Consider the following 26,473-nt stretch of genomic DNA (forward strand, 5'->3'; position numbering starts at 1 on the left):
CCGCGCACACTGTGTCTCACCTAAAAAAATCCAATGCGCAGGCTGGAAGGTGGAAAGACCTTCCCCGGTTCTTCGTTCGCGAAGAGACTGGCCATTATTAATTAGATTTCTATAAACATTTAAAGGAACAAGGAAACTGCATCGTGGTATGAAAGTGGGGAAAAAAATGAAAAAAGGGAATTTTTTCAAGTGACTTGAGAGAAGACAATAATGAAAAGATGCCTGACAAAGAGTGAGGAACTATATACAGCAAATATTTGAGCTGGATCAGAGAGTAGTAACATACCAGGGAAGAAGATACAAGCTATATATTTTTAAAAAGACAGATATTGATAAAAATAAATGCAAGGGAAAAAATGAGCATATGCTGTGTTAAGATCTGTGGACTCCAGCAGCTGTACTCACCTAACACTGGTTTGAATCAGAACTGAAGATTCAGCAGATAACATATTCAGAGTAAAGACAGGGACCTGTTTTGCTTTGCTTCCCACTGCAAACTGAGTTTTAAAGGTAACACATGATAAATTAGATATATATTACCAAGAGCTCAAAGTTACACTAAAGAAGAATTTTAGATAACAGCTTTTTTTCAGCTGAGTAGTTAAAGAAGAAAATGTAAGATTACCTATATTTGATAGCAGCTCAGTTGCCATGTCCTTTACACCATACTATATTCATAAGATTAGTTTGCAGACTAGGTAAAGGAGAGATTAAAACCAGCTTTTCTGGGAGGGAGGCAGGCACCTGAAATGTTTTCCAGACATCACAGAAATTTTTCAAACAAACTTCTACTTGCTCAGAGCAATAGATATGGCAAGGACATGTATTGTACTCTTTTGCATGAAGCTTTTATTTCAAGTTTTTTCCTCTATTCATATGTTTAGTCACAAAGACATACAAATATATATATATCAAGATAAGGTATATCAAGCACTTTTATATCCACTGGTTTCCACAATGCCTTTTTTTTTAGTTGCTGTTGTCTTTAATATATCAAATTTTACATTGGAAAAGGACATGTTTGTATACTAGACATGAACTTCTCTCTGTCTAACCAAGATCAGTCATTGAATTGTCTTGGCTAGGCTTATGGACATCCTATTTTCATTGAACTCACACTTTTTATTATGTATCAGTTAATTTTAATTAAGGTATTATGACAAATCCTAGTAACTTTGTGTGTTAAGGACACATGCTATTTCTTTTCCTTCCTTACCATTCAAGATAGGAAGTAATGATTCAGTACTGTCTGCCATAATTACCTAGAAGGTAAACTAAAGAACTTAACAGGGCTAGCACAAAGTTATTACATTAATTTAATGGGTATTCAAAGCAGAGCACAAGTGGAAACACCGAACTATGCTGTTCTCCATATCTAGGTAACCCACAAAGTCCACTAAGTATAATTTGTAAAGTGATTTTTAAAATCTTTTTCCTGTCTTGCAGTTAGAAAGAACATCCAGTTATTACTAGCCCTCTGACAAAACTTCACCTTTTGGACAGAATGTGATCCTGGTACACAGTGCCTCTTGTGATAGAAACAGTTTCAGTAAACTATGAATTTTTATCAAACTGAAAAGGTTAAGATAAAGATCTGTTCACTTTAGTCATTACTACCTTTTTGGGTTTACTTTCTGTGTTCCCATGCTTCCTAGCTGAACTTCGAGGAATAAGGGAAAAAATCCTAATTCCCAAGGATTGAAGGGAAGATCTGCAAGTCATTATAGCCAAGTCTGACATGGAGTTCTGTTACTGAAACAGATTTCCTAGTGGAGAGAAATTAGAAAAAGTACTTAAGAATGGCATAGGACAACAAGTTCCTTCTGAAAAGGAAGTACAGTGATCTAAAATAAGGTCTACTCCAACCAAAGTAGAACTGTACCATTTGAAATATTCCAGCAGCTCAGTGACAGCCTTATAGTTAAATACAAACTATTTAATGTTTGAATACAAATTATTTAATGTTTTACATTTATTTTTGTTGCCGACTCCGATTTTGTAATTAAAAGCTCATCTCCTTAAATCATTGTAATAAATGGGGGGAGGGGTGTTTATGCTTTTAGGCTGAGCCAGAGAAAATGGACAAATCTTTCACACTTTTTTTGAGAAGTAAGCATCCTGAATAATACAAATCGTAACATTTGCGAATCTTAGGACTTTAAGCTACATTCCTCAGTAAGAGAGAAACCCTCCTAGGAGTCAGCTTAGCAGCTGTCATCAAGGGCTCTGATGCCTGGGTGACTATGCTCAGATAGGTGTAATTCTATTGTCATTTCTGAGGATATGGCAGATATTTTTAAAACTTAGAAAGAGGAATGTAGCTTTATACTGAATTTTTTTATGTCACAGTTAAAAATTAATGCAATGATTTACAGTGACTATGACTTGAGAAAATAAAAGTTACCAAAACATTTTTCTCTGTTAAGCAGACCTATTCAGCTAGCAGCATGCATAACTGAAGTTGTCCTTCCACACTTATGGTTCAGAAATTTGACCTCATAAACAGATGGAAGCAATCATATATCACACGAGGTCTGAGAGAACTAGAAAAATGAGCTGGTCTGCAGGATGAAAAATCTTGAGAACAACTGATTAGTTACAAGCTCAGTGTTTAAACCCAGTTTCTCAGTTCATGAGATTTTACTCACATTGCAGTAAAATCTTCCCATTCCAATATATTTCAAAGTGGAATCAGCACATATAAAGCCTATTCATAAAGGGAAACTTCTGGAAGATTTGGAGATTAATCCTGACAGATATAATAAACTAAATGAACTCCCAATACTATCTTTTGAAATATGTCGGCTTCTGTGGGGAGACCTTCAATTTCAGAAGTTTTCTTTCCCACCTTAATCTCTCTCTTTTTTAACTTTTTGATAGGTTACAGGTACCCCATTCACAATTCAGAAGTTTTAGTTTTTGCTTCTTCACATAGTTAGTTTATTAGTTAAATATTTCACAATTTGCTTCCTTTATCAAGTTCACAGAAATCCTTGAACTCTCCTACCTATCAGAAAGGTCATGGCAGATTGGTAAAAGAGCTGATGTAGACTATCTACTTGCTGTCCAACCTGCATACCTAGGCCATATGAATTTAGAAGATCTTCATTCTCCATCAGTGACTTGACTTTTGCAGCTTGACTAAAAGCCAGAAGCTGAGTTAGTGTAAAGATTAAACAGAACAAGAGAACACTATGGGAACAGTAAGGAAGCTTCTCTAATCTTCAGGATTAATTAAAAATGAAGGGGTAGTTTTGCTTTTTGCAGGCTCTCAAAATATTTATGAAATACACTGTAGAGCATAGGGCATGGGATCAATCACCTGATAAGCCTGAAATTATAGTTTCTTCTAGTCACTATTTTCTACCATTTATTTTATACCTCAAACTTAGGTGGGAGAAGAGAGGGGAAACAAAGTCTAAACATGTCAAATTGTAATTAGCAACAACAGATACTAGACTTGCTTCACCTCACCGTAACTTTCTACAAACCCAAAAAAGCCATGCTGTTGAATTACTGATTTATTCCAAGTTCCAAAATGCATATTGGTACCCAGTGTGCAATATTCATACATTCTGAAGACTGGGCACTGTAAACACCCAACAAACCCCAGATATGCCCACAGAGTATGTTGAACTGTGTCAGATTATACCCAATAAAAAATTTAGATTCCCATGCTATGAATCATTATACAATTCAAGGGCTAGTTTGGTGTAGTACAGATAGCTTAGTTTTACTGAAGAAATTACTGTTAAGGTACAAAAATATACATAAGTAGGAGCTGTAAAGATGATCATGAGGTCTCTAAACAGAAGCATACATACCACACACTAACACATAGCACCGACTACCAGCTAATATTGGGAAAAGAAAGTAAGTCCTTTGCACTCTTGATTCATAAGTATCCTTCTTAGAAGATCTCTTGCTCATGGCTAAAGATGCTCTAATTTAGAGTGATTCAGTGATATAAATCATAGATTGGCAGTGAGGTTATGCATTTTTCTGTTTATCTTTTGTCAGTTCAGCACATTATGCAGCAAAGTTGCTATGACTGGGTAATATTCAGTATGACTGAAACTACAAAAATTTTAAAAGGTATTTAGTCAAAAGAATACAAAACAACAATGCATATGCACTTTAACACAGTTCAGATGTGTCATCTATTAAATGTACTTCTAAGACATTTGTTCAGAGTACAAGGTTAGGAATACAATTTAGTTTAGAGAGTAAGGTACTACTGGCAGTTTGAAAGATAAACAAGATCTAGAGAGTTCTGTGATAGCACCACATTCAGTGCCATGTCTGCCTTCATAGCTGGTTGTATTACTGGAGCTTTTAGAGAGGTAAGTACACCAAGCCTGTAGCCTCCTGTGTTATTAGCAATGATTCAGTTTTAATAAAGTAATTTCAAAGGAAACTTTCCCCTATTATTAACTTTTACAACATTGAAGATATACTACGGAAGTTTCATGTATTTTCATTATTTAATTGAAAATGTCATTGGGCACTGTGTTTCTGTGCCACTCAGAGATTTAAAGTAGTTATTACTGGAACTATAAAAGGACATGCACAGTCAAATTAATTTCAGATTTATGTGTCTTTATAAGAGCCAGGTATTTTATTACACAAAAACAATATATATAGCAAATGGGCACAATGTACACAATAAATTTCTCTATCTCTGTCTCCTGAGTTTGAGTTTTTGTTTGATAAGTTTCCTGGCAAAGAAAATAAGTTTTGATAAGATCTGTGGCAGCAGGAGTCTTTGACTCTAATTCTAGGAGAACACTTGGACAGTATCAATAGATACTGCTGTATTTTGAGGAATATGAGAATCTGACACGGAAATTATTTGATGAGAGTGAGCATGCCAGAAGACAGAAGCAGAAATAACATAAGAAGCTGTCACAAGAATGAAAGTTGTAAATGATGTAAAAGTAAAATTGAGTGAACTGTTGCAAGCAGTGTTTGTTCCAGAGATTAAAGCAAGAGTTTTTTCAGAAAAAAACTGCTGGCTAATAAGGTCTCTCTTCTCTCTTGGATATTTCTATTAAACAATGACACTTAAGAAACAGGAGCCAAAGACACAAATTACTTTGTTCCATGATTGTTTCCTCAATGAAGCAACCTCTGGGCCAACTCCATATACAGATTAAAATTGGTACCAATTAATATTAACTGAGTAGTTGTAGTGTAGGTTACTGGTACTGAATTCTGCCTTTTTTTTTTTTTAAGACTGTTCATAAAAATTCAATACGGACAATATTCACATAAAATATTTTTGCAAATAGACACAGAATGGTGTCTTTTAACATTTTTGGATTAAGTTTCTATGTTGCATGAGAAAATGTCTTGATGTATTGCCATCTTGAAAGCCACTACAAAATTAACATGCCATTTTGTAAATTTGTCCACTGTGATTGAACACCTGACTTGCAGTGTGACAAGTGATAAGATTCAACACTGAAAGGTAGTTGCTACTAGACATGCACAGTCGTAAGGAAAAAACCCAAAACATACAAAACAAAAAATCACACACAGAACCACCCCCCATCCCATCCCTCCTCAAACACATTTATTCCAAGAAGAGCATGATGTTAAATATCCACCCTTTAACCATGCCAGTGTGGTTTTGTGGTTTAATATACTATAGTATGTGAAAGGTGAAATAGAGCTATAGCAAATATTTGTCTGCATGCCCACAAAAAGTTAAATATACCTAAATATAACTGCCTCACTAAATCATTCCAAAGCCCATCATCAAAAAATACTGGATGATGAGCTCACTCACAAGCGAACTTTTATATGTACATGTGTATCTGTGTGTCTTCTCTCCCTCCTCTAGACTATGAAGTCAAAAAGGTTTGTGTACATGCAACATCTAAGCAATGCCCACACTCAGTATGAAGTAGCACATACATCTGTGACTAATATCCAGATCATTCCATTTGTTGGACTCAAGACAATAAAAACAGTGGATGAAGTTTAAAGAATTTTTTTCAGGATTTGAGGGTGGCCAGTCAGTATGACTAAGATACAGGCACTTTCTAACTGCTTTAAACAGACTTCAGACTGACCAGTCAGAGTCCCATGTGGTCGGTAGGGAAAAAAGAGAAAACCACTAAAAAACACCCCACCCCACTGGATTTTAAGCATGTTCACACATAGCTTACTTTTGATACCTCTTCCTCTCAAAGTTATACAGCCGAAATAGTGGAGTGAGGAACTACTTTGGTGCACTGTTGTCACAAGATTGTTAGCAAGCTGAAGGCAATTCAGAGAACAAAAGGTAAAACTTGCAAAGGAGACTGGAAATGTAGGAGAAGGATGTAGATAAGCAAGTATCTTTGCTATCTGAAAAATATATGAATAATGTAGAGTTCTAAAAATATTAGCAACAAAAACTTAAGAAACAATACTGTAAGGGGACAATCGATTTAATTGTAGTGCAACCTCAATAAGAGGGCATTTAGGTGAATGGAAAAACAATAAATCTTTATTTCCATCAAACTGTGGGGTAAAATAACCTTCAGTTTCATTCTCTTGCAAAGTAATTTTTAAAACTTTAATTGTGTTACATGTGGGAATCTATCCTTTCTGCTGACTACAAGTACAAAGAGATGCAGTACAGTCAAACAGGTAAGCAAGATGAGAGAAGATGTTACCTGTGGGGGTGGTGAGGCATTGGAACAGGTTGCCCAGAGAAGTTGTGGATGCCCCATCCCTGTCAGTGTTCAAGGCCAAGTTGAGATGGGCATTGAGTAATCAGGTATCCCTGTCTATGGAGAGAGCTTTGGAATTAGATGATATTTAAGGTTCCTTCCAACCCAAACCATTCTATGATTCTATGTTTCATAAGGCATCATAATTTGTTAAGGAGGATAAAGAACCCAAGAAAGATAGAATACAGGGGAGGCATCTGCAATATATAGTTTTAAAACCTCAAAACAACGAATATTAAAGAACGATCCTGAAGATGGTTCAGCCCACCTGTAAGACGTGCCCCACTCAACTGTGTTGTAGTGGTGCAGTTGGCGCTTGAAGCTGAGTTATCTTGAGATCAGCAGAAAATTTAAACTGATTCTCCATGTGTACTGTGCAGCTCTGCCACTACATCCCCCAGGAAAACCAGTGTAAACATATTTCATTTTGGTAGGTTCTGATGTCTGTATGTCCTCCAGGGTCATGCAGTACTTCTTACTCCCTATAGAGTGGATTAAGCCATGGTCCAGAGTAGTCTCAGCTCTTTGGGAGTCATAATTGGACTCTTTACAGCCTACACTGGACTCTTTAGTCTGCATCCAAGACTAAACTATGAGGGGTACCTGCTCAAAAAGCAAGTATTAGATTTTGGATTACTCTGTCACTGGAGTTTGTAACTTTAACCGCAGATAAATTTCCATAAAGTCTAAGAACATTCAGATTCAGTAAGCTCCTGAAATGAAACAGAACAACCAGAATAGATCTGAGAGAGCTGCTAAAAGAATGGGGTCATAACCAGGACATAATTTATTGCCAAATCAAAACATCATTGATTTGAACACAAATGAGAATCTAGCCATAAAAAGATTCACACAATCCACTCATCTTAAGAAGCTTTTGCTATGAGACACACTGCAGGTTGATGTTTGGGCAAATATGACCAATTTAGGCAAAGGAAGAAAAGATGAAGCTTCTGCTAACTCAGAAAAAGAAGTATTGTCTCAGAGCCAAGACTTCCTTGCTATGCGAGAAGCTGTACCATAGAGACCAAAGTGGACACAACTACCCACTTCCCCAGATGTGTCAGCTTGTAGCTATTTATGTTTTGATATAATAGACTTTATTATAAGTAACTGGTCTAATGCTAAGTTAATACCTTTAATTTATTTTTCCAGATTGTACTCTGAAAATTACCACAGCAGATTCCACAGGGTAAAAGTGGTAAAAAGAGCAGCTATATTGTAGGATTTATACAGAATAATGTTCTCCTTTGGCACTCTGGGAAGTTCTTTGCCTGAAACTAAGCAATAGCTTCAAAAAGTGCTCTTATCTGTTCTTACCTGCTTTCCTGTCATTCCTTCTACAGCAACTCTCTGCTTCTCTCTTACTTTCTTAAACTTTCTTAAGCTTCAAAGTTTAGTACCACATGGTACATCCTACCCAACCCTACCCAACCTTTTGTCTTTATCACCAAGAAGACCACTTGTATCTTTTTGCTTTATCTACTCAAAGTTGAAACAACAATATCCTCTTAAAGCAGAGCACAAACCAATTCTATAAAGTGGGGTTGTGGATTAATTCTTGGTAATACATGAAAGGCATGTCATAGAATCTGTCTAAATAGTATTTTCTCTGCATGTTTTAATTGCAACATTTCAGCGGTTAGATATTCTCAGCAAGTATAGAGCTACAAGTCAGTCAGTCTCACCACTATGCCTGGAAATGTCAAGGATCAGATCTTTCTGGAAACTGGGCTAAGGCACATGGAAAATAAGGATGTGATGGGTGATAGTGAACATGGCTTCACTAAGGACTAACTGTGCCTGACAACTTTTGTGACCTTCTGTGATGGGGATACAGCTTTAGTGGATGAGGGAAGAGCAACTGAAAAGCACTCGTACTTGTGCAAAGCATTTTACATTGTCCTGCATGACATCCTTGTATCTAAACTGGAGAGACATGGATTTGATGGATGGACCACTCAGTGGGTAGGGAATTGGCTGGATAGTTGCACTTAGAATTCTGGTCAATGGCACAATGGCCAAGTGGGGAGTGGTGATGAGTGTGGTTCCTCAGGGGTCAATGTTGGGACTGTCACTGTTTAACATCTTTGTCTGTGACATGGTGTTACCCCTGCCAGGCAGGAGTAACTCTTGTTTTATTAATAAATTCCTTGGAGTGCATTAAAGTAAATTAATACTAGATGATCAGTGTTATATTTATATATATATATATATAAGTATATATATAAGTGTATAAAGCATAAAGGTACTGCAAAGGAAAACAGGTGTTTAGGCATTTTGGTTGTAATATAGCAAAGTACACAACCCAAGAAAATGTGTAAATGAGAAAAAAGAGAAAGAGCACCCAATGAAGGGTGTAAGGGAAAACAGACAAAGAGAGAAATAGAGAGAAAGAGAGAGGAAGTAAGAAAAGAAAGAAGGAAAGAAAGAAAGGAAAAAAAGAAAGGAAGAAAGGAAGAAAGAAAGGAAGAAAGAAAGGAAGAAAGAAAGGAAGAAAGGAAGGAAGAAAGGAAGAAAGGAAGAAAGGAAGAAAGGAAGAAAGGAAGAAAGGAAGAAAGGAAGAAAGGAAGAAAGAAAGAAAGAAAGAAAGAAAGAAAGAAAGAAAGAAAGAAAGAAAGAAAGAAAGAAAGAAAGAAAGAAAGAAAGAAAGAAAGAAAAAGAAAGAAAGAAAGAAAGAAAGAAAGAAAGAAAGAAAGAAAGAAAGAAAGAAAGAAAGAAAGAAAGAAAGAAAGAAAGAAAGAAAGATTAAAGTTTTATAGTCACTAAAAGGTCTTTGGCAAACCTGGTGGTTGTTGTCATTGGTGTCTTGGTCCGTCAGGGAGTGCTGGGGGAGAGAAGTCTGTGAAACAAAGTTTGATGGGTTTATGTATCCTCAGACATCTTCCTGGTGCCTCCCCCAGATGTGTGTGTATGGGGTCCTGGTGGGTATGTGCACACAGGGGCCTCCTTTGACATGGCCTGGCACACAGGAGATAAATGTTATACATCCAGAGAGTTCCACTGGTTTCCTTCAGACAGGCATCACACACCTAAAGAAGTATCACACACCCAAGACTTCGCCTCTAGGGCCTCCACATATTCTAGCAATCTGGGGGCTACAGCCTCCTCCCCTCAGCGGTATCTTCAATCCCCTGGCAGGAGGCTTGCACAGCTCATTCCAGTAACAATGTTTTAAGGCAATTAAAAAGCTCAGTTCCTCACTCATGGACAGTGGGACTGAGTGCATCCTCAGCAAGTTTGATGATGACACCAAGCTGTATCAACAGTATTACTTCATGTTACCACACCTTCATGTATTCCCAGAGTGGGACACCCCCCACAAACTGCGTGGATAACATACCATTATTTTGGCAGTGGCTGAACAGTGCTTGCACAGCACTGGTGTTTTATTCCCTCCCCACTCTACCTCCCCCAGCGAGCAGGGCTGGGGGTTTACAAGAAGTGGGAGAGGACAGCTGACTTATAGTGGTCAAAGGGATATTCCACACTATATGACATCATGCTCAGAAATCAAAAAAGGAAAGAAGGAAGAAGTGAGGACATTCATGGTTATGGCATGTGTCTTCCAAAGAAGCCCTGCTTTACAGGAAGTGGCTAAACATCTGCCTGCTGATGGGAAGTAATGAGTAAATTCCTTATTTTTCTTTAGTTTTGTTGCCTGCTGCTATCCCAAACAAGGAGGACTCACAATACTATTCATTAACATATTGTTTTTTCCTTGGTTAAAAGTAGCCCAGGTTACTAAAACTGGATTGAGAAACTGATGAGGAATGTGATGGAACTACTATCTTAAAATTGAGTCACATATCTACTGCGTCAAGCAGTGTCTGCAGTAAAAGTTTTGACATTGTGCCATGAAATTGAGTGGCCCTTCATACACTGAGAGATATGTGCTTCTGAAATGCTTCGGAAGGTTTCATGCTGCTCCGCAATTCTGAGGTGAGCTCTGTGCAGATCTTTACGAGAGGACATTTTCTTATCCTGAATTTTTGCTGCTGGTTACCTCAGCAGTGTGGTACGGCGACTTTCTACCCATCTGTTTGTCTAATGGGCTCAGAAAAAAGGACTCTAAAGCATGAAAAAAAAAGTCCATGAAAAAAAAGTCCTCCCAGAGCAAGTGGTCTATATTATCAGTTTCTTCTCCAATGGTAGATTAATTGCGCACAATAATGACAAAACTGATGTGAAATTCCCAGGGCTTTAGTTCACAGACCCAATGCCAGAGAGTAGTAAGCAGTATTTACAGTCACCAAGTTAAAATTATTTCTTTATCCCACTGAAAATGGTATGAGGGCTTTCACAGAAGAGATGGTTAATGGGATGGTAAGAGAGGAACCATGGAAGTTTCAGCGTGACTGCAGAGGCTGTAGGTTGCAGTCAGGTCTGACAACTTTTTTTTCTGTATCCAAAAGTGCAGCTATACCAGAGCCCTAGTCCTGCAACAGGACAAAGAAGCATCAGATTGCTCAGAAGATACGGAATACCTAACATGGAGGACATGTTATGAGGATGTAATTGTAAATACACAGTAAAAAGACATAACTGGGTAGACAATGTCTAATGCATAGCCTTTAGCACATTGCCAGCTAGATCACACCCCACTGTCCAGTCCTGCTCTATTGGATGACTTTTAGCATAGCAGAGGTAGGTGGTAGGAATACCTTTCAGCACACCAGGAACAGAGGATAGAAATCCTCATAATCAAAGGCAGGGAGAAGTAGGCCCTCAACAAATAGTTCTTGTCAGCTTGGGAAATAAATTTAAAATACTTCTGGTATGATGTGTTCCATACTTTTTAGGGGAACTTAGGAGGAGATAAATTATTAACAGAAGATGCAAAACATCTTCAAAAAATATTTCCTTGGATTTTCAAGTTGGAGTCTTAAGTTCCATTCAAATAGAAAAGCACTAATAGGGTAAGAAATGCATTCCTTATTTCAGTGTATAACATGTGCTAACACTTAAGTGTCCTGGTTCAGCCACAGCTGCTCTCCCAGGACAGGTGCAGGTACATTCATAACTGCAGCACGTCAGATGTTCCACAGAATAATGCAGCCCACGCACAAAAAGCACAGCAAAATTATGCACAGAGTATTGTTTAAAATGTTTTGCTGTCTCCTTTGCTATTTCCTCAAGCTTATTATACCAATCACCTGGAGCATAAATCTATCCTCAGCATCTGTTCTTTCTTCTAAAGCAGCTCCCCATTGCCCTTGACTGCTGCTTTTATATACAGTTCTTCATTGAACCTAATTGTAAACAGCATTGAAACCAACACTTATCATCTCCCTGTGCTGCTTAACCCTTATGCATCCAGAACAGCATTGAACCTTGCACATGAGGATATAATCCTCTGAAAAGCAAAGGATTCTCCCTAGTGCTGAACTAGACAAGGCCTCCACATCACTGGGGCTGCAGGGTTACCTAGATGTCCCATGAAGAAAACAAGTTTAGAATTTCAGAATTTTAATGCTGACAGTTATGAACAGAGACAGAAACATCCTGCTGTATAAGTCTTATGGAGTTGACAAAAAAAAGCAGAATTTAGTCCCTCCATATGTATTAGAGTCACCTACTGGGATAGGTTTGGGGGTTATGACAAGAATTATAGAGATTCCTCAAAAATAAAATAGATTCAGTCAATGTACAGAGACCTTCCTCCCAGTTTAGTTCTAGTATTAACATTAGTTACGGCAGGGTTGCAGAGAAAACAAAGTGCATTTTTGCTGTTTTAGTTTAAAATAAACAAAAAGATAATAAGAGGATATATTTTATTATAAAAAAAAAATCTTAGGTTAATGCTTAGAAAGTGAATGATTCACAGGGTGCATTGTAGGTCACAGGGGAAGCATAAAGTCTTCAATTACCAGGCATCACTGGTTTGCTTTCATTTGTGCTCCATGATTACATACCTAAATCTTTAAAAGCTTTGGATTTTGATCAGCTGAAGCATAAACACGCCTATAAAGAAGATGTTTCATGGTAGAAATAAAGAGCCTATAAAGAAGATGTTTCATGGTAGAAATAAAGAGCCTTTAAAGAAGATGTTTCATGGTAGAAATAAAGAACCTTTTTGCACAAAACATACTTGCATCTTCAGAGATGAAGTAACACAAACCTTTTAATTCCTTAACTGGTTTAATAGTGTGACTGTATATCAGCATTGCTTCATTTGCAGGGTATTTACTATCAAATACACAGAAAATCAACCTTTCTAATTTTATAATTTCAAACTGATGTTTTGGGGCTACATACTACATAATTCATAATAAATAACTTACTTGCTAAAGAAAAGAGAGAAACCAATAAAAACCAAATTCACTGTCATGTGAACATGAAGTGCCTTACAAGTGACTCATAAAAACCAATGGGCTTTACAAAGTCAACATTAGATATATTTCTAAACCACAAGTGTGGGTAAGTCTGTGACAATATCTTCCAGCAATTTATAATTTCCCTCAACTCATGCATTACATCAGCTCTAAGATATTCCTATATGCGTTTAGAGTTTAACTAATGACAGAAAACTTTATTCACTTTCTCCAGATTACATATTTTTCCTCAAATCCCAAATGTCAGATATTTTGAATTACAATTTTTTTTCCAGTCAAAACAAATATATTAAAAGGAGAGCTACTGTGGGTCCATCTTCCCATAGTACCTTCAGCTCAGACTCCTTCCTTTGTGATAGAAATTTGAACTTTTAGTTTATATGGGTTGAGGTTAAATCTTCAGTAGTGTCCCTGATCAACAGAATGATCAGCCATGTACCTTATGAAAAAATGTAAGTACTGAGGGGTAAGAAAATCTGTAACTGTAGTAAATATTTAATATTCTTCTGCCTGAAATGATACAAAGAATGGAACATAACACAAATATCCAATTTTTCACTTCACTGCTCTAATTATTATACTATTTTACAAGAAAGACAACTATACAATCACCAGATAAACCTTAAATGCACCTTTGGCAGTTCCTCCTGAATGAATGCCTTTCCCAAATGTTTAAATATTCCTTTCTCTAGATAATTAATACGTGCAGGTTACATATTTTTGTGTCTCTACTTGCATATATATATTCATATCTACATTCATATTGCTCATGTAAATATGAATAAATATTTAGTCAAATTATTCATCTAAATAACTGCTTTCAGATATTCACACAGCTAGCTTGCATTTACCTTGATACGTTGTGGATACCTGATGCAACAACTCCAGTGGTAATCATGCTCACTTTTATTTTAATATTCAAATAGGTAACTTATAAATCACATTCACAAAGACAGCATTGTGTTTATCTTCAACTGTCCCTTACTAGACTGTTTCCAGGCTTCCACTGTGTTCACAGAAGGCAGCTGTCCCCCTTCCCACAGCAGAGTTGCATTATATTCATAGGAGAATAAAAACCATGCCTATTTCCTTCTTCTCATGGTTGTTATACATGCACCAGGGATTCTCTCCAGGGAGAAAACGTCAACCAATTCCCTTATAAAACCTTGTATTCCCTCAAAATGTGTTGCATACCTCTGTTCCTTTACCAAATCCAAATATCCTTCTTAAAAATCAAAGGTTTCAAATTTCTTTTCATTATGAAAATAATTTAATGTATATTATCAAAACTATGAATGTTTTTTAGTAAATAATAGCATTGAGTAACTAATAGATTTGTTTTAGCGATTTAGATTCATGGGTTAGAGCATCATAGAATCATTTAGGTTGGAAAAAATACTTGAGTCTACCCATCAGCCCACCACTGCCAAATCCACCACCAAATCATGTCCCTAAGTGCCTCATCTACATGGCTTTGAAATATATTCAGGGATGGTGACCTCACCACTTCTTTGGACAGCCTGTTCCAACGCTTGAACACCCTCTCTGTAAAGAAATTTTTCCCAATAAGCATTCTAAACCTCTTCTGGCACACCCTGAGGCCATTTCCTCTTGTCCTACTGCTTGTTACCTGGGAGAAGAGAGTGACAGTGATTTCGCTACAACCTCCTTTCAGAAAATTGTACAGAGAGATAAGGTCACCCCTCAGCCTCCTTTTCTCTGGAGTAAATGACTCTCATTCCCTCAGCTACTCATCATCGGACTTGTGTTCCAGACCCTTCAGCAGCTCTGTTGCTCTTCTCTGGACTCTCTCCAGCACCTCAATGTTTTTCCTTGAAGTGAGGGGCCCAGAACCAGACACAGCTGCAGCCTCACCAGTGCTGAGAACAAGGGAATAATCACTGACCCGGTCCTGCTGCTCACTCTGTTTCTGACACAGTAGGCCTTCTTGGTCACCTGGGCACACTGCTGGCTCATGTTCAGTTGACTATCAACCAGCTCCTCCAGGTCCTTTTCCACTGAGCAGCTTTCCAGCCACTCTTTCTTCAGCCTGTAGTGCCGCATGGGGTTGTTGTGACCCAAGTTCAGGACCCTGCTCTTGGCCTTGTTGCACCTCTTACCACTGGCTTTGGCCCATCAATGAAGACTGTCCAGATGCCTCAGGGGAGCCTTCCTGCCCTCCAGCAGAGTGACACTCCCACTCAACTTGGTGTCATCTGCAAACTGACCAAGAGGGCACTCGATCCCCTCGTCCAGATTGTTGGCAAAGATATTAAACAAGACTGGCACCAACACTGAGCCTTGGGAAGCACCACTTGTGACCAACTGCCAGCTGGATGTAACTCCATTCACCGCCACTCCCTGGGCCTGGTGATCCACCCAGTTTTCTACCCAGTGAACACTACTTATAGAAGCATCTATGAAAGCCCCTTCTGCCCAGCTGACTATAGAAGTAAGGCCCCCTTTTACAGTTTGTAGCTTGAGTACCCTTCTGGTAGGAAAGATTCTCTTTCACATACTTAGAGTTTTTTTTCCCCAACTTTCCCAATCAAGAGTTTAGAAATTTAGTTTAATTCTTAATTTAAAGAAACAGCTGCCTATACAGACAGGAAATAAAAAGCAAGCAAGTAGAATGTCCCTAGTATCTGTAAACTTGCCTCATTTTAAATAACATTTTTCATATTTCTTCTTCCACTCTTTAAGTTAAAAACACTTTTTGGACAACAGTTTTTGCCTATTACCTAGTTAAAACTTGCTATAATACTTTTTACACTTGATAAATAATGCATAGCAAAACAAGCTTATGGCGGGTGAATATTAATGGCAGGAATTAGAGCACAAAACTAATCTAAAGTCAGAGAACACTAAGGCACAGAGTACTAAGTGACATAAGTAGGCTAATTGGATTCTTCTTACAGGAGCTGCTTTTCTGCAAACATTAGAATCACCTGACAGAGATTTACTTGATGCCTCTTGGGATAAGAAAGGAGGAAAATGCTTCTCTTCTGTGTCAAAGGAATAGACTTGCATCTTGACATCAAGAAAAAAGAAAACAAACAAACAAACAGAACAACAACAAAAACCACAATACAAAAAAAGAGATGCATCTAGTACCTTAATGGTATATTATTTCTTCTTCCTCATTTATTTCAAGAATTAAAATAAGTCTTCTCACAATCCTTCTCCCATCCTTGACAAAGACCACTCAGATTGTTAGAGTAAGATAGCTGAAGAAAATAACTATAGAAGTTCTGCCCAACTATTTTGCCATACAGTATCTTGATCAGTGCCTGCACATGCTCTAGATAACCTAGTTTAAGAATAATATAGCTGCTCTCCTACTCACAAAGCATGGAATCAGCTTATGACCTGTGTATTTTTTGGGTTTTAGGAATTTATTTTTACAAAAAAATAGTCATATGCCTTACTCAGCCCAATGAACTACAATGATCTGTGCTGTTCAGTAGTCTAATTTACAAATACCTACCACAGTTTGTGTGTCTCTCTGGCCTGTGAGTGGTAACCTGGGTAGAGCAGTCCAATTCCACACAGCAAGTGAGAGAGAGGGGGAAAATAGGAGCGGCAAGAGCTAACAGTCTACCCAGAGCATTTGCTAATTAAAGGTGTGAAATACCTTCTTCACTTTTGGCAGCAACCTGTCCAAAGGCTCACCTACTCAGCCTGCTCAAAGTCCAGAACCAAGGTGAGCCAGTAGAAAACTTTGAGGGAAAATATGAGTAATGGCATGTCAACAGAGGGAACTGCTAGGAGTAAGCCCCACTGTGCTACAGTTCTATCAGAGTTAGAATTTATTAATTGTATATTTGATAGAACTCAAATAACATGACTGACAACTGAAAGTCAATATGAAATTCAGAAAATTACAGCATCATATTGAATACCTTCAGACCACCAACTTTTATACATAGCTATATTCTCTACAGCATTCAAGTCTGTTCTGTTGTCAACAGCTATTACGGAGGGAATGGAGAGTGTGTATACCATGTTTCCATTGACTTGTGTAGGCTTCCCTTTTAAAAACTCAAAATAAAAATAGGAAAGTCAGTTTGAGGCATAAAGCCACCTCAGACTAAATTTATGAACAAAGCAGCTGTGCTGGCAAGTGTGCTAATTTACAGAAAACCTCTGTATAAAGGAGTTCTAGATTCAGTTACCTACATCTAGGCTTCTCCTACTCTTCTGAATGCCAAAAGGTCTCTGAAACTCTCAAGAAAATTACTTTCATCCCTTCCAGTCAGGCAGGATACCTGTGATACTTAACTGGTATAAAGTCAAGGTACAAACTGAGTATCAGAGAGGTGTCTGAAAAAATATTACTCTGCGTTATACAAGTTTCTAGAAAGATACATAATTATGCTTGTGTGACTTTTGCTGATTCAATGGAGTGCTCAATTAAGTGAATATAAGATCAAATAAAGCTGTAGAACTTTCAGTAGCATTAGTGGAGTCTAAATAGAATTAACACCTAAATAACTTATCCAGACGACTTCTGTAAAACCAACTGCTAAAACTGTTAGAAGTCTTTTGACAGAACTTTACTACAGGGAAGGGATAAGTTAAGTAAATAAAATGGTAAAACTGCAAGTACATTAAATGAATTATTACATAGATAATTAATATGTACTTCATTGCTCCTTTTGCATCAATACAGATTTGGTATATTGCCAAGCTGTCTTTTCAAAGCCACATACTACTGGTAGTATATAAACAGTATTGCATTTCAAAGATATCTTTTTATTTTCATATATATTACAGAAATTAATTTAATGTTTTATTTTAGAGCTTCATACTTTGCTTGGCTCATGTTTACATCGTGAAAAAACCTATAAATCTAAATATGTTTGTATCTTTACATGTATTTTGAATGGCACACCATTTGTTCTACATCTGACACACTGATTTATGCATCTGTATAATACACAACCATATGTAAACCTTGGGATGCAAGTATCTCATTAGTTTACAGATTATTATTATACAGAAAACAAGACTGAAATCTTGTAAACTTGTTCATTCGTTTGGTTTTTGATTATACACATCCATACATAATAGAAAACTAAATATTTCCATCTCAAATAAAGAACAAATTTTCTTTGGTTGTAATTGTTAAACCTCAAGTAGCATATACACACTCTCGATACATATATGTGCATTCGTACTATATAAATGGTTTTATTACACAAGAAGTTTACTTAAAACACAAATACTTCATTATCATGACTTCAAACCAAAGACTATGAAGTTAGCTTATGCCAGAACAAAGATAGTAGAATGGAGGAAGGTGCCTGCTGCGTAGACAATAGTTACTGACAGAGGAAATTTGGTCAAGTGCCATTTATTTTTTTCTGCTGCTGCCTCCTTCCCTGTAATGGCTCTCTGTTCAGTATTCAACCACAGGATCATCTCATTTCTATTTTAGTGCAAATTTCTGCTTCAAAAGAGGGTTCCCCAAAATATTCTTTAGCTATATGCTATACTACTGTCCCATCCTCTCTTACAATAGCTACTAGCCTCTTGGGGTTATGGATTGGTTTCCATTGTAAGAACAGCTATTACATTTCAATGATTGCCTCTTTCAAATTCTTAGGACACAACTAGGCATGAGAAAAAGTACCCGGAATGAGATCAACAGTAGATGTAGCTTATGCAAATCTATTTGGGCATAAGACACTGAATGATTGGAGATTTCCAGACCAATCACTGCATTAACAAGTAATTTTGACTCTAACATTTGCAAATGCATTATTTTTCCCTAAAAATAAATCAAGAGAAGGACAGAAATAAGATGGAAAACAACAAGGTGGAGCAAGGAGATACTCCAAAAAGGTTTGTTTGTACTATGCATCTTAATTTCTTTACAATTCACTCCTGTGAAAGGGTCATATAGTAATTTTGTAAATAAATACTGAACTCAGAATATGCAGCTAACAAAGGTGTTGTGTTTTTTTTTTTTTTTTCTGGTGGTCTGCAATAAACATTTATAGGGCTGAGTATCACCATGAGAAGTCCCCATGTAATTTTGAGGTGCACTGATCAGACCCAGTAAGTTAACAGCCTTATTAGCTACCAGCTACTAGCCAGTTTGGTATGAGCAGATATAGAGGACTTATTAAGGAGATACTGTCAGTATAATCTATGATGACTACTTGTCCTCAAAGCTCTGCACAAGATTATCAGTAAAATCTCTATTCCTGTAAGTATTTTTCCCACTTTTTACCAGACCTCAGTAGAGACAGAAGTGGAGGTAAAAAAGTATCACTCCATCATGCTGCAAGCCTTGCCTGTGAGGCAATTTTACCACAGGCAGCATGGACTTATTTGAGAAACCTAGCAAGAAGAAATTTTAAGAGCTCAAAGCTGCTTCTCTGATAAAAAAGTGGTTGAGGTACTTGGGAAGATAATATTACCAACAGTGTTTCAACATTTCTGATATTAATTTTTCTCTGACCTTCTGACAACATTTTTCCTAGACTATGCATTTAAAGACAAAACAAAAATACACATTAAAAAACAAACAAAAGCCAAGCAAATCCCCCAAACAAACAAATACACACACACACACAGAAACCCCTCTGTCCATTTCCCCCTCCAAACTGCACTCTGTAGTGCCCTCTGTTTTTTTATTATTTCTACTTACTGTTAAAGATGCAAGAGGCAATTTCATCATGAAGTCACTTTTGACAAAGTTATCCTGATATAAAACTTGTGTAGTAGGGGCAGAATAACAGTTCACTCTGGGATAAACAGAAGTAGTAACACAGGTTTTTTCTTGTCAGGCACAGAAGGGTGAAATGATTTCTCCCTCCCTCTCTCCCTACACAATATGTTTGTATTTTGAGTACCTCATGAGTTTCTAAGGTATGGAACTTCTCACTACTCAGTGAGATTGTACATGCAGGTTATACAACGATGTAGGAGTCTCTTCTCTTCGTTGTTTACTAACTACAAAAACATGAATTATAAGCATGATTATAGAACAAGACTAGCAGACAGTCTCATTAGTGTTGAATATGTCCAAATTCCATATAAAAAAAGAAACAAAACAACTTCTTGCTCAGGACAGCTCTGTTAGTGCCGGGTACCAGTGGAGAACACTGTTCATAGTGCTGCATTGCACAGTACCTTCCTGAAACCAAGCAGCTGAAACTTAATAAGTCCCTTCTCAAGAGCCTGGGAGATAAGAGCCAAACCCTGCAATAGTAGAATGAAATTTTTAGTCTAAAATTCATTCACCTCCAACATATATGTGCTTAGGTCAATCCAGAAGAGGTCCTAGGCCCAAAGAGTGAAACTAGGGCTGCCAAGCTGTTGAGTCCCTGTAATTTTTGTGGTGCATGGCTTTCACTGAGACACCCCTTCCCTCTCTAACTTTAAAGATTCATTCTGATATCTCCATATTAAAATTGTATCCCAGGGTTTGGACACATCTTCATACCTGTCACGACATCATCTAAGTCATCATCATCAACCACCCCTGCAGAAAAAGACAGGGTGATGCTGCTACCTCTTGCCAAATTCCTATCCAGCTTGTCATAACATAAATAGGTAGATGGACCACTGGCAATAGGCAGCTCCTTGTTATCTCTCACTGTTTTATGTTTCCCTGTGTCCTGATTTAAACATGAGTTAATTACTCCATTTAGCTTCTGCAGTTGAACTGTATTTTTTCTGAATATCCACTTCCTTCTTTTTCCCAGTGTTAGGTGGTCTTAAAATCAAGACATTCAGGATAGCTGTGGTAGGATGAGCAATGAGAAGATATAGATTCATAGAATTTTTTTGAAAATACATCCAAAAATTGTCTAGTCCAAGTCCCCTGCAATGAGCATGGGCATATTCAACTACATTGGGTTCTCAGAGGCAGAACCAACTGACAGATGTGGGCTTTCACTGACTAAAAGTGGGTGTGCAGAGTTAACAGTCAGAAAAAACAAAGTTAATTCTGATCACTGTGTTCCCCAAAGATGGAGCTGTTGTAGGAAGTGCAGGAAAAGCAGCTGGCTTTCTTAATTTTTTTTTTTTTTTTGAGACCTGGATAATCACTTAATTGTTATTACATTTGTGATATCTAAATCCTAGTACGGAAACTTACTAGAACTTGGACTAGGACTCACGTAAAGGTCTAGATCTCATTAAATAATGTTCTTGATCTAGAAGTCAGTGAAGTAAGTTATGCTGTATGTAGCTGGCTATGCAGAAAAATAAAAATCTACTTCAACAAAATTCTATGTTATATTTCTTCATACAGTAATTTGGAGAGCAAATAGTATCTGACACAGAACTTACATCATAAATTGAGGTATTTCCCAGCACTTACATAAGCTTTTAAAAACTGAGAGCATAGGAAAATTTCCAGTGCAGGTTAAAATGATTTTTAGTCACTTATAGTTACAAGTAGGTGCTCTATACATCACACTGACCACTTAAATCTCCAAAACATAAAAGTTGAAGATCTTTGCCCTGCCTAAAAGCATCTTGCTGGGAAAACTGGGGAATTTCAATTAAGAATGAATGTGCAATTACTTTAAGGAAGAATAAAACCAAGCTTTCCATTAGGAATATATGAGCAGCTGTTAAAAAAAAAAATGCTGTCAATACTGTCTCTTCATTCAATTAACTCTTAACCTTCAAGGCCACAGATCATTTAATTTGTCACCACATCGATTAGGCAGCTCTAAAGTTTGAGAGCACTTCTATGCTATTAGGTTATTAGATCCAGGTAATTTCTTTCCCTAGCATTACATGAATACATTTGACACATTCATTAGCTAATGAAGTTAGAAGATTCATACCAAAACCTTTCTGTAACTATTGAGAACTACCATTACCAAAATACTGTTTTGGAGACAAAATACATATCCTTTTCCATGATATAATTTGAAACAACTGATATTTTGAAACTAACATTGTCATTTCCTTGCTGCTGTGAAGCTATAAGAAACAAGGAAATTATGTTAAGCAACAAAAAAAAATCCTAAATAATAACTCTCAATATCATTAAGAATTTAATCTCTTAAGTACAAAAGCTCTCCCCAGTTGTATTTTAATATTTGAACTATATTTCCTCTCCAAACAGTAAGGCAATCTTCACATCTACTGCCTGGCTGAATTGAAATGCACTAACCCTGACAAGGTATTTTTACAGAGCTAGATTCAGAGGACTTAAAAAAAACCAAACTTTTTTTCCGTATAAATTGAGCTGATGCTGTAATATCTAAAGGAATTTTATTTACAGCAAATAAATAGAAATTATTCCTATATGAGGTGCATAAAAGAAAGCTTTCTCCTACCTTAGTCAAAGATTCTTGCTGCTGACTGACTGGAGCAATTTTACTTGCATCCTAGTAAACTCTTGAGCAGTAATCCTGTTATGTGTCTACAGCAGTTTCATGGGGGTGGGACTTCTGTGTAATAATGAATTCACCGGCGAATCTTCCCTTTCAGAGAATGCTGCTTCAGACAAGGAAGCGACTCAACGCTACTGTCACAAGCTCTTGGATGATTAGTTTAAAACACAGGGAGTAAGTACATGTATATTAATGCAGTGATTCAGTCTCAAATATTTCCTCTATGCTACAGCTCTGACAGGCTGAAAACTGCAATATGTTTTACAGGGAAAGTGTATGTATATACATTTTATATATGTCAAAAAGGAGAATCACAAAAGGGAAGTATGAAAAAATTACCTATTTAGTCTATAGGGGTGTGGCAAAATAGGATGTCTGGGTCTAGTAGCAATTCTAACCACTCAGTCAGAAGTCAATCATGCCAACCCTTTCCTAAAATTAAAATTTTAAGAGTATCTTAATCCTAAATGATAAGCTGCATAAAAAGCAGATACACGTCTACCCCAGTGGCTTTCTCTAATTTCCCCTGTAGAGTGGCAGCACAGATCTAATGAAGAAGCTCTGTAATATGTTAACCCAATAACATCAAAAATAGCTTCCTGTAAGCTCTCCAACAAAGAGCAGTGGTATTTACAGTGATTATTATTAAGATGTATGAGCAAAAAAACCTTGGAGAGTATGTGTGGTCACTTGAAACTGTAGACAACAAATATGAGAGCAAATTGATACTTTGGATGAAAGGTATTTATCTGGTAAGGTTATGGCAGTGAATATGACAAAGGCTGAAGTGTCCTAGTAATCAACCAACCACTTCAGTAGAGCTGTAAGAAGAATGGTCATATAACCCCATTACTGGCTAAGTGAGCATTATTAAATCATTCAGCACTTCCCTTATCTCATTTACAGATAAAAAGCAGAACAAAGCAAAATTTATGTCTAGATCTAAAACCAATGCAAAGCTAGCAAGTTAAAAATAGGTCTCAAATTAAAAGCACCTCTCCCAAGACTTAGCTAACATCTAAACTTGTGAAACTTCTAAAGGAAATAACAGAATAAGTAAAAATAAAATTCCCTACATACCTCTAGATTTGCTTCTGTACATATTCATGGGTGTTCAATTGATGGTAACATTGAGAATTTTAATGCCTAATATTTTCAAAATAAGAAAGTGAGACAAAAATAGATGTTCCTTTTCTTAAATCACAGAATGGATAAGATTGGAAGGCATCACAGTAGGTCATCTGGTCCAACCTCCCTGCTCAAGCTGGGTCACCCAAGAGCACATTGCACAGGATTATGTCCAGACAGTTCTTGAGTATCTCCAGTGAGGGAGATTCTCTGGTCAATCTGTTCCAGTGCATGATCACCTGCACAGTAAAGAAGTTCTTCCTCATGTTCAGGTGGAACTTCCTGTGCATCAGTTTCTGCCTATTGCTTTGTATCCTATTGCCTGCCACTAAGAAGAAGAGCCTGGATCCATTCTCTTGCCATCCTCCCTTCAGATACTTCTATTCATTGATGAGGTCCCCTCTCAGCCATCTCTTCTGGAAGGTGAACAGGCCCAGCTTCTGCAGTCTCTCCTAAGAGAGTTGCTCTTGTCCCTTACTCATCTTTGTTGCCCTCCACTGGATCTTCAGGATCTCCATGACTCTCTTGCCCTGAGAAGCCCAGAACTAGACACAACATTCCAGATGTGGCCTCAGCAGGGCTGAGTAGAGGGGCAGGAATAACGCCTTTAACCTGCTGGCAGCATCCTTTCTAATACCCCCCAGGATACCATTGGCCTTCTTGGCCACAAGGTCCACCGCTGGCTCACGTACAGCTTGTTGTTCAACAGGACTACCAGGTCCTTCTCCATAGAGCTGTTTTCCAGCAGGTCAGGCCCCAACCTGTACTGGTGCATGGGGTTATCCTTCCCCAGGTGCAGGACTCTGCACTTGCTTTTGTTGAATTTCAGACAGTTCTCTGCCCATCTCTCCAACCTGCCGAGGTCGTTCTGAAGGGCTGCAGCCCTTCTGAAGCCCTTTGGGGTATTGGCCACACCTTCCAGCTTTGTGTCCTCAGCAAACTTGGACGAAACACTAAAGTGCCTTCTGATCAGGTCACTAAGTTAAAACAATACTGGGCCCAGTACTGAACCTTGGGAACACCACTAGTGACAGGCCTACACCTAGAACCTGTGCCACTGATAACAACTCTCTGGGATCTGCTAATCAGTCAGTTCTCAATCCACCTCACTGTCCACTTATCCAGTCCACACTAGATGTGTTTTTTAATGAGGATGTTGCAAGAGACAGTGCTGAAGGCCTTGCTGATGTCAAGGGCGACAATATCCACTGCTCTCCCCTCATCCATCCAGGTAGCTGTTTCATCACAGAAGGCAATCAGTTTGCTCAAGCAAGATTTACCTTTAGTAAATCATGCTTTAGAAATGCTTCTAGTGACTCCATTTGTCTGTCACTTTTATAGCTTTCTTGTTAGCTAACTCACAACAGGTACAAACAATCATACTTTTCTTCTGTACAAATTCCAGCATTCATTCAGGGTGTAAAAGACAAATTCAGCTCCCTTCTCTTCAAATACAACCTGCATTTCCCAACTCTATGCAAGTGCCCTGCAAGTCATGAAGTGGTCTGTGTGCTTACCACACCTTCTTTTAAAACTGCCCCAACAGGGATACCACACTCAGGAATCTGTGTTACTTAAAAGACAAACCAAAAGAGTAAACATCATCCTAGAATGTTCAAATGTGAGCATTACCTGAATAGCAGTTAACAACCTTATCTAAAGTAGAATCCTAAGGATTTTATTTCAAGAGAAATGAAAAGAATTTACAATTGCTTAACTCAAAACCAGAAGGTGAAGGAAGAACAGCGAGGGAAGAGAATTATAATTTTTAACTACGCCAAAAGCAAGAGCAGAGATGTTTCCCATCTTTATAGCAGATAGCTTAACAAGTAACAAGTTTAAGTGGCAGGAAAAAAGGTTTTTCAATGCCCAACATGGATCAGTCAATAACGAGGGAGACTCCTTGGTTTTCCAATTTGCCTGAGAGCCCTTAAGAAAAAGTTAAAAAAAGTATCATCAATAATCTGAGGAGAGTCAGTTTTGCATTGGCTAAGGTGATCTGTACAAGTCTACATAAGTTTTTCTGTTCAAGTTCCACATACTGACCAGGCAGAAATGAAGCATGTTGCTGTCAGAACTAATTTTATCCAAAGCACAAGTATACAATTTTTTATTTTGTAAAAGTATTCAAAATAATTATTTTGACATGAATTATTTATGTCAATAGAAGTATGAATGCCATCATGCTAATAAGAAGCTTAAAAGTAATATGACACTAATTTATCTCTTCAATTTTAAATATATACTTGATTCATTAATTGAAAAGCTTTTACCTTCACTGTCGAAAAACTAAAAGAATACAGGCTATTTACCTAAAAAAAATTTGTTCTTTTCTCCATTTCCAACAAAATTAGGAGCATTTAGGACTGCTTTTCATAGCATAAAGAACAAAACCTATGTGTCACGTGCACTAGACTTCTCCAAGTACTACAATTCTTCTCATTATATAAAGTAATCGTACCCTGGTAGATATTAGAAGTTAATTATTCTGACCTACCAGACTGATTTTACCTAAGACCTTCTTTTATTGATCTAATATACAGTTGAAAGGCTGTTTCACCTTCTGGCTTGTGCGTTGCTTGTATTAAATTACTGCATAACTCGTTTTCATGTACTTCAAAGATTACTTAATGGAAAAGTGATGCCAGTCAGCAAAGGTATCGTCTTTAAGTAAATAAATTACATGCAGCGTCCTTAGCTACTGTTAGATCCCCTGACCTGCCTTTACACATCTATTTGATAGCTGTTACCAGTCAGTAGTAGATAAAATTCCTGTTCTTTAATCACTTAAATGGTAATGTTTTGTAAGTAGAAAATATCTTTTTATAAAGGAAATTAAATTCCTTAAAATGCCATCTTTCTGCAAACAGTGATTTGATTTACTGGTATTGTGTTGGAGAACTGTGGACAGTGTTTAGCA

The 26,473-nt window shown here is 37.4% G+C and overlaps 1 protein-coding gene across 1 annotated transcript in view; it reads right to left on the reverse strand.

Moving 5' to 3' along the window:
- The window catches only part of DLC1 (DLC1 Rho GTPase activating protein), a 261,319-nt gene extending 238,933 nt beyond the window's left edge, over positions 1 to 22,386 (reverse strand). The window contains exon 1 of the mRNA XM_027885500.1: positions 22,369 to 22,386. The gene's annotated coding sequence lies outside the window, so the exon portion shown is untranslated. The remainder of the gene's footprint in view (positions 1 to 22,368) is intronic.
- Positions 22,387 to 26,473: the final 4,087 nt, after the last annotated feature.

This window comes from Empidonax traillii, unplaced genomic scaffold (genome assembly GCF_003031625.1).
Source record: "Empidonax traillii isolate 1590-97213 ecotype Southwest subspecies unplaced genomic scaffold, ASM303162v1 scaffold167:size2001844, whole genome shotgun sequence".
Lineage (NCBI taxonomy): Eukaryota > Metazoa > Chordata > Aves > Passeriformes > Tyrannidae > Empidonax > Empidonax traillii.